The sequence below is a fragment of the Giraffa tippelskirchi genome, chromosome 2 (genome assembly GCF_054371585.1).
Source record: "Giraffa tippelskirchi isolate mGirTip1 chromosome 2, T2T-mGirTip1v1.2.pri, whole genome shotgun sequence".
NCBI lineage: Eukaryota > Metazoa > Chordata > Mammalia > Artiodactyla > Giraffidae > Giraffa > Giraffa tippelskirchi.
Window position 1 is genome coordinate 42,620,579 of NC_137276.1, and position 9,613 is coordinate 42,630,191.

Below are 9,613 nucleotides of genomic sequence, written 5' to 3' on the forward strand. Positions count from 1 at the left end.
GATAAAATAGTAATGTTTACCTCTGGCAATTGTTTCTCACCCAAGATGGGTGTATGAAGCAAAAGACAAATCCATCCATATGCTAATATGCAAAGACAAACAGGTTAGGTCTCAGCCTTATGAAAAAAGAAAAGAGGAAAAAAAGGAAAAGATCAAGGCATCCCTACAAGCCACAAAGTCTGGCCACAGAGTTCATAAAAATTAATAGACAGGCTGAAGATACACATTCTAGGACAATGTTTTCCAAACATCAATGTCAAAAAATATCTGTAGGAAATATGGCAAAAAAACATAAATTGCCAGCATTATCCAGTTATTTTGAGGTATAGTCCAGTAATCTTAATTTATAACAAGCTCCTACCTTATTCAGATGGAAACATTTATATGCATTTATGGAAGAAATGCAGGAAAATATGGCCCATGGGAATGGTAGGATCAAGGAGGAAAGAAAAAATTAACAGACTCATTGAAGCCTAAAGCCTATTAAATACCCTCAAAAATGTTAAATAATATTTATATTCTACTTATATAGATGTCCTTTCCATTTTCCATATTCAAAAGTATATTATTAATAAATTATTTTTGTAAGGTAATAATACACATCTTTTGTGTGTGCGTGTTGTTAAGCACTTCTATTGGAATACAATTGATTTACAATTTTGTGTTAGTTTCTGCTGTACAATGTCAATCAGCCCTGTGTGTGTGTGTGTATATCCTTCCTCTTTAGTCTCCCTTCTGCCCCCTCATTCCATCCCTCTAGGTCATCACCGAGCACTGAGCTGAGTTCCCTGTGCTATAAAGCAGCTTCCAGCTAGCTATCTATTCTACACATGGTAGTGTATATATGTTAATGCTACTCTCTCAGTTCACCCCCAACTCCTTCCCACTGTGTGTTCACAAGTCCATTCTCTATGTCTGCACCTCCATTCTTGCCCTGCAAATGGGTTCATCAGTACCATTTTTCTAGATTCCATATATATACATGTGTATGTGTGTGTGTGTTAATATACGATATTTGTTTTTCTGGCTTAATTCACTAAGTTCATCCACATCAATACAGCGGACTCAATTTCATTCCTTTTTATGGCTAACAACTCCATTTTGTATATGTACCACATCTTCTTTATTCATTCATCTGCTGATGGACATCCAGGTAGTGTCCATGTCCTGGCTACTGAAAATAATCCTGCAATGAACATTGGGGTACATATCTTTTTGAGTTATGGGCGTGTCTGCCCAGTAGTGGGATTGCTGGGTCATATGGGAATTCTATATCTAGTTTTTTAAGGAACCTTGCTTATTGTTAGAGAAATGTAAATCAAAACTACAAGGTACCACTTCACACTGGCCAAAAAAGGCCATTATCAAAAAATTTACAAACAATAAATGCTAGAAAGGGTGTAGAGAAAAGGAAACCTTCTTACATTGTTGGTGGGAATGTAAACTGATACAGTCACTGTGGAGATCAGTACATCCGTATCTTGGTTTAAAAAACCGAAAGATGAATTTAGACCACTTCTGGTATCTGGTATACCAGGGAAGGATGAAAAGTGAAAGTGTTAGTGGCTCAGTCGTGTCCGACTCTTTGCGACTCCATGGACTGCAACATGCCAGGTTTCCCTATCCATGGAATTCTCCAGGCAAGAATACTGCAATGGGTAGCTATTTCCTTCTCTAAGGAAATCTTCCCGACCCAGGGATCAAACCCAGGTCTCCTGCATTGCAGGGGAATTCTGAGCCACTAGGAAAGCCCCCCAGCACAGGATACTAGGAACTTAATTTGCATGATGGATCTTAGTCCTCTGGGGAGAAATGATAATAGAGACTTCAGCAGGATTTTGACTTCAGTTCACCAATCTCCTATATCGCTCCCTGAGGAATTCCCTGCCTCAGGGAAGGCAGGGTTAGCCCTTTGGCTTGCTTTCGGCATTGAAAGGGGAGCCTATCACTCTAAGCTCCCTGGTAGCTCAGAGGGTCAAGAATCTGCCTGCAATGCATGATACTGGGGTTCCATCCCTGAGTTGGGAAGATCCTCTGGAGAAGGAAATGGCAACCCACTCCAGTATTCTTGCCTGGGAAATCCCATGCAAGATGGATCACAATCCCAATCACCAGACGGAGGAGCCTGGCAGGCTAAGGTCTACGGGATCACAAAGAGTCAGACACAACTAAGCAACTAACACACACATTACTCTAAGCATGAATGTTAAAAGCCAATTCTTGCTTCAGTACATCCTCCCGTCCCTCTATTGCTGCAATGGGCAGTTCTTCATCTATGGCTGATGTGTCAGCTTTAGAAGCAGAGTGAGGATTGCAATCAAGAAAAGCAGAGCTCCTACCAATCCACAAAGGCTTTATGGTGGAATATATTGTTTGGAAACACTCAGATTTGATTTTACCTATTTTAAGATCATAACCTTGCCCATTTTTGTTGATACAACTAGCAAGCACAGGATAAAGTCAAGGGCTTATTAGACTCAGCGTGGGAATTCAGCAATGTGAATAACCCACTCTCAGGTAGAAGATACCAGAATATGTCATTAAACCCTGAGTGAGGGAGCAGTAAAGGCTTGATTGAATTCACTCAAATTCCAGGTCCTTTGTTATAATGAAGATAGTTGTGCCAAACATACATTTTAACAGGGTAATGATGGAAACATGCTTAGAACCAGACCATCTAAAGTTGATGCAGCAAGTTACTTGGGCCACTTGGGGAAAGAAGCACGAAGGTTAGTGGCCTGAGAAGCAAAGAGTCCTAGCAGAAATCACATAAGTCACAGGACTGGGAAATTTACAATTCCTAGGGAGAGCATGATTCCTCAAGCTTTTTTTTTCAGAAGAGATGAAAGCCTGAAGATTTTAGTAATAAATGGTTGGAAAAGGAAAAAAACACTACCCTAACTATAATTATGATGTCATATAATAACTCCTTGCTGGGTTAGAAGTGGCACAAATTGCTTCGTAAAGTGGTGTGAATTACTGGGGACCTGATTTTCTTATCCAAATGAGGATTACTAAAGTTCCTTTAGTAATAAAATTCTGAAAATTGAAGTTTCTTTTACTTTTTTGAACCTACTTTTCCTTATTTTTCAAAAGCAGAGTTTGGCATACTACAGCCCATGGGCCAAATCCACTTCAACCCCCAGTCTATTTTTGTAAATAAAGTTTTATTGGAACAAAGTCAATACATATTGTCTAAAGCTGTTTTCACACCGCAACAGCATGTGGGTTGAATAGTGAGAAGGAAGCAATATGGCAATAAAAGTCTAAAATATTCACTGTCTAGACTTTTCTAGAAAAGTCTACCAAACCCTATTCAAAAGAAAGAGCTTACAATAGATTGGTGATTTTCAAACTGAGTTTTCCATTGAACCTCAGGATATGGAAGTAATATCTTAGAGTTCACCAGAATGAAATAGGTAGAGAAAAACAGTTGACTCATGAACAGCACAGGGGTTATGAGCACAGCCTCTGTGCAGTAGACCAGCTTGCAAACTTACAGTCAGCCCTCTGTATCTACAGTTCTACATACAACTGACTATGGATTGTGTAGCACTATAGTATGTATTTAGTGAAAAACTTCATATAAGTAGATAGACACATGAAGTTCAAATCTGGGTTGTTTAAGCATCCATTGAATATGTGTTAAAGGAACGGGATGTGTAATGAGTATGTTTCTCAAGCTCCAGAATTTTTTTCTTGTTTTTAATTGGAATATAATTATTTTACAAAGTTGTATTAGTTTCTGCTGCACAACCACATGAATCAGCTGTAAGTATACATAGATCCCTTCCCTCTTTAGCCTCAGCCTCCTTCCTATCCACCTCCCCACTCCAGATTTCTAATTCCAAGTTGATCAGAGAAATTCTGATATCTGTTTAACATATTGAGGATGTATGTGGCATTTCATTTTGAAGAAACTGTTCTATTGTTTATTTTTAATGCCTGAAAAACCACTGAACTAGATTAAATTTGGGGTTCTTCTCATGTTCAAGTTTCCAGGTATGTGGTAGCTCATTGCTTAGGAGAAAAATTAATTTCAAAGATCCATAGGGATCAAAGTTAAGATAATAATTTTATCTGGAGAAGTATAGACTGAGAGGGAACAAGAGGGGCTTCTCATAGGGTGCTGGTCATTTAATTTCTTGATCTGAATGGGGACAGGGGTCTGTTTCTTTGTGAACACTGATCAAATTGTATCTTTGCATATTTTACCTAAATTAAGTTTACTTAAAAAGAATTGAAACATATAACAAAGTAAAAGGATATGTATGCTAAAAGTTTGAGCTTCATACTGCTTCTTTACTCTGTGTCTAAGTTCAAGGGAACGTTACTACTTTGCCCTTACTCCTCATGTGTAAAATTAATTTTCTCATGTGTAAAAATAACTTTTATATATATATATACACACACACATATATATATTTAAAATCTCCACTCCTTTACTCCTTATCTCCTTCCAATCTATTCATATTCAGGGCCAATGCTTTTTAAATGCCCATTTTATCTTGGCATTCCTAGCTCCCTTCAACAGCTCCTGATGCCCTAAGGATGCGATCAAACCATAAAAGAAGTTAGCTCCCCATGCTCCCAACCGCAGGCTGGACTTCCAGGCTTTCCAGTCATATATAGAACTTTGTATTCCTGTCTATCTTTCCACTTTTCAATGACCAACTCAAGTAGTTCTGATCTCAGCACAGGCATAACTACCTTCAGAAAACTCCCTCTGACTTACACTACTTTCTTGTTTAAATGCACTGGTTCAAAGTTTAGATACAAAAAACATTGTTTGAATGACTGGAGAATGACTCTATGAAAGCCTAAGAATTTGTTTCCTTTATTTGTTTTGGCTGGGAGACATGATGAAAATTGTGTCATCTTGGGACTAATGGGAAGCAGCTAGAAAAGCAGTAAATGTTATAGGGGTAATAGAAGGACTCTTTGGAGGTAAGGTTATCACAGAGAATACAACAAATCTGGGCATACTTCACTTCAAAAAATTTGATATGTGAAAAGATTAGCTTTACCCAAAGACAATTTAAGAGTTGTTTATTTGTATTACAACAAGATGATTTTCTTTTCTACTTAAAATGATACATGGAAAGAGGTGGCCAAGATGATAAAGTAGGAAGACCTTCAGCTCACCAACTCCATGGGCACATCAAAATTACAAGTATTTATAGAGCACCTAATTTTAAACTGGAGGATAATTGCTTTACAATGATGTGTTGCTTTCTGCCATACAACAATGTAAATCAGCTATAAATATACATATATCCCCTCCCTCTTGAGGCTCCCTCCCAACCCCCATCTCATCCCTCTAGGTCATCACAGAATTTTGAGCTGAGTTCCTTGTGCTACACAGCTGCTTCCCACTAGCTATCTATTAATATTTTGCATATAATAGTGTATATGTCAGTTTTACTGTCTCAATTTGTGCCTCCTTTCCTTCTTCCATCGTGTCCACAAGTCCATTCCCTATCTCGCAGAGCAACTATTGATGAGAAAGATCTAAAGACTGAAAGACGAGATCTTCAGTGACTAAAGATATAAAGAAGGATCCACAGGGAAATGGGTAGGAGGGGTGGAAATGTTGTATAGTTAAGACCCAGAGTCCTGGCAGGATAACCCAAAACAAGGATGATTATTAACATTATAGAGGTTCCCCCTAAGGAGTGAGGGATCCCAGCCCCATATCAGGATCATCAGCCTGGGGGTTTGGCACTAGGAAGATTTGCTCCTAGAATATTTGGCTTTGAAGGCCAGTGGAAATTATATTTTGGAGAGCCAGAAGGCTATAGGAAATAGAGACCCTGTTCTATAAAAGAGCACACAAAATCTCATGTGTTTTGAGACCCAGAGTAGAAGCAGTAATTTGAAAGAAGCCCACCTGCTGATCTTGGAAAGTTCCCCCGCCCCCACCAGAGAGGTAAGAGGCAACTGGAACTCATGTTGGGGACACTGACAGTGGTGGCAATCATTTTGGGGAGCTCAGACTGTCACAAGGACACTGATGCTGACAGGTGCTATTTTGGAATCCTCCCTCTAACTTGTCAGGTCCAGAACCTGTCCCTGTGTACTGGTACTAGTCCTGAAATCCTCCAGGGATCCTGACCCCATCCACCAACAGGCCAACACTACATCCAGGACCTTTAGCCCCACAATCAGCCACCCTATAATCCAGCCCCACCCAGTAACAGAGAGAAGCCTCTGAACAAAGCAGGGCCTGGAAACCAATCAGACTGGGGGCCAGCTACACTTTCCAGCCTATCTGACAAAAACCAGCCTTCCACAATAGAAGGGCCCACATAGCCCCCATAGCAGGCACCCCTAGAGCATATAGCTCTGGTGAACAGAAGGGAGCGAGTTGGTGGGTTACAGAGACCTTTCCTACAACACACCACTTCTCAGGGTACACAACACCTCACATGGGTTGGGAACCAGCACAGCAATAATACCTCCATAGGAACCAGGGCTAAACCTAACTAGGGGTCTGGAAGGGTCTGCTGGAGAGGTGGAGGTTAGCTGTCGTTCACTGTGGGGGCAAGAACACAGGTGGCAGGCTGGCCCCAGAAAATATTGATCAGCATGCATTCTGCCAGAGGTCCCTATTTCAGCACCATGACCCAGCCCCACCCAATAGCCTAAAGGCTCCAGAGCTGGTAAGCCTCAAGCCAAGCAATCAATAAAATAGGAACACAGTCCCACTTATCAGCAGACAGGATGCCTAAAGTCATCCTGAGCTCACAGCTATTTCAAAACACACCCCTTAAAATGGCCCTATCCATCAGAGGAAAACAGCACAAGAGATGACTCTATAAACAGACATCACCAGATAGTCAATACTGAAATCAGACTGACTGTATTCTTGGCAGCCGAAGATGGATAAGCTCTAAGTCAGTAAAACCAAGACCAGGAGCTGACTGTGGCTCAGATCATGAATTCCTTATTGCAAAATTCAGACTTAAATTGAAGAAAGTAGGGAAAACCACTAGGCCACACAGGTATAACCTAATCAAATCCCTTATGATTATACAGTGGAAGTGATAAATAGATTCAAGGGATTAGATCTGATAGAGCACCTGAAGAACTGTGGATGGAGCTTCATGACACTGTTCAAATGGTTTTGATGGTCATCAAAATTATCCCAAGGAAAAAGAAGTGCAAAAAGACAAAATAGTTGTCTGAGGAAGTCTTACAAATACCTGAGCAAAGAAGAGAAGTGAAAGGCAAAAGAGAAAAGGAAAGATATACCCATCTGAATGCAGAGTTCCAAAGAATAGCAAGGAGAGACAAGAAAGCCTTCTTAAGTGAACAATGCAAAAAAATAGACAAAAACAATAGAATCGGAAAGACTAGAGATCTCTTCAAGAAAATTAGAGATATTAAGGGAACATTCCATGCAAAGATGGGCATAATAAAGGACAGAAATGATACAGACTTAACAGAAGCAGAAGATATTAAGAACAGGTCACAAAAATACACAGAACTGTACAAAAAAAAAGTCTTAAAGACCCAATAACCATGATGGTATGATCACTCACCTAGAGCCAGACATCCTGAAGTATGTAATCAAGTAGGCCTTAGGAAGTATTACACGGACAAAGCTAGTGGAGGCAATGGATTTCCAGTTGAACTATTTCAAATCATAAAAGGTGATGCTGTGAAAGTGCTGCACTCAATATGCCAGTGAATTTGGAAAACTCAGCAATGGCCACAGGACTGGAAAAGTTCAGTTTTCATTCCAACCCCAAAGAAGGGCGCTGCCAAACAATGTTCAAACTACTGCACAATTGCACTCATTTCACATGCTAGCAAGGTAATGCTCAAAATCCTTCAAGCAAGGCTTCAACAGTATGTGAGCCGAGAACTTATAGATGTACAAGCTGGATTTAGAAATGGCAGAGGAACCATAGATCAAATTGGCAACATCCACTAGTTCATAGAGAAAGAAAGGCAATTCCATAAAACCATCTACTTCTGCTTCATTGACTATGTTAAAACCTTTGACTGTGTGGATCACAACAAACTGTGGAAAATTTTTTAAACATGTGGGAGTACCAGACCACCTTACCTGCCTCCTAAGAAATCTGTATGCTGGTCAAGAAGCAACAGTTAGAACCAGACGTGGAATAATGGTCAGGTTCAAAACTGAGAAAGGAGTATGTCAAGGTACAACAGGCTGCATACAGTCACCCTGCTTATTAACTTATACGCAGAGTTGTTGTTGTTGTTAGTCACTCAGTCGTGTCCAACTCTTTGTGAACCCATAGACTGTAGCCCACCAGGCTCCTCTGTCCATAGGATTCTCCAGGCAAGAATACTGGAGTGAGTTGCCATTTCCTTCTCTAATATGCAGAGTACATCATGCGAAATGCTTGACTGGATGAATCTCTAGCTGGAATCAGGATTCCCAAGAGAAATATCAATAACCTCAGATAAGCAGCTGACACCACCCAAATGGCAGAAAGCAAAAAGGAACTAAAGAGTCTCTTGATGAAGGTGAAAGAGGAGAGTGAAAAATCTGGCTTAAAACTCAACATTCAAAAAACTAAGATCGTAGCATCTGATGCTATTACTTCATCGCAAGTAGACGGAGAAAAAATGGAAACAATGACAGACCTTATTTTCTTAGGCTCCAAAATCTCTGCAGATGATGACTGCAGTCATGAAACTACAAGATGCTTGCTCCTTGGAAGAAAAGCTATGACAAACCTAGACAGCATATTAAAAAGCAGAGACATGACTTTACCAACAATAGTCTATCTAATCCAAGCTATGGTTTTTTGAGTAGTCATGTACAGATGTGAGTCGGACCATAAAGAAGACTGAGCACTGAAGAATTGATGCTTTCCAACCGTGGTGCTGGTGAAGACTCTTAACAGTCCCTTGGACAGCAAGGTGATCAAACCAGTCAATCCTAAAGGATATCAACCCTGGATATTCATTGGAATGACTGATGCTGAAGCTCTAATACTTTGGCCACCTGATGTGAAAAGCGGACTCATTAGAAAAGACTCTGATGCTGGGAAAGTCTGAGGGCAGGAGGAGGTGGGGCTGACAGAAGATGAAATGGTTGGATGGCATCACTGACCCAAATTACATGAGTTTGAGCAACCTCCAGGAGATACTAAAGGACAGGGATGCCTGGCGTGCTGCAGTCCATGGGGTCACAGAGAGTCAGACAAGACTGAGCGACTGAACAACAACAAAAATGAATGCTGAATCAACCATGTTTGAATAAATATCAACAACATTTTTGGCATTTAATGTATTTATTTGCAACTTAGTACCTGTCTTATTAAAGCGTTCTAATGTTTCACTAGAGTGTGATAGGTAGTATTGAAGGCACCTCTGTGCAGAGGAACAGAACATCTATTACAAATATTCCATGTGCTTCCCCCTGGAAGAGCAGATTTAACACTTTCTGGTGGCATTTTTAGTCCTGAGGGATTATTTCATCTAGAATGTATTCTTTTATTTTAGCTGATAGTTGAAAAGGTGGATCTTTATGGGGGGTTCTTTTAGAAAGAGAAATTTTGCAATGTGTCATTTTTGAAAATTTTATGATAAACTTGCATTCATAATATACACAAGGTTGAAACAAAAACCA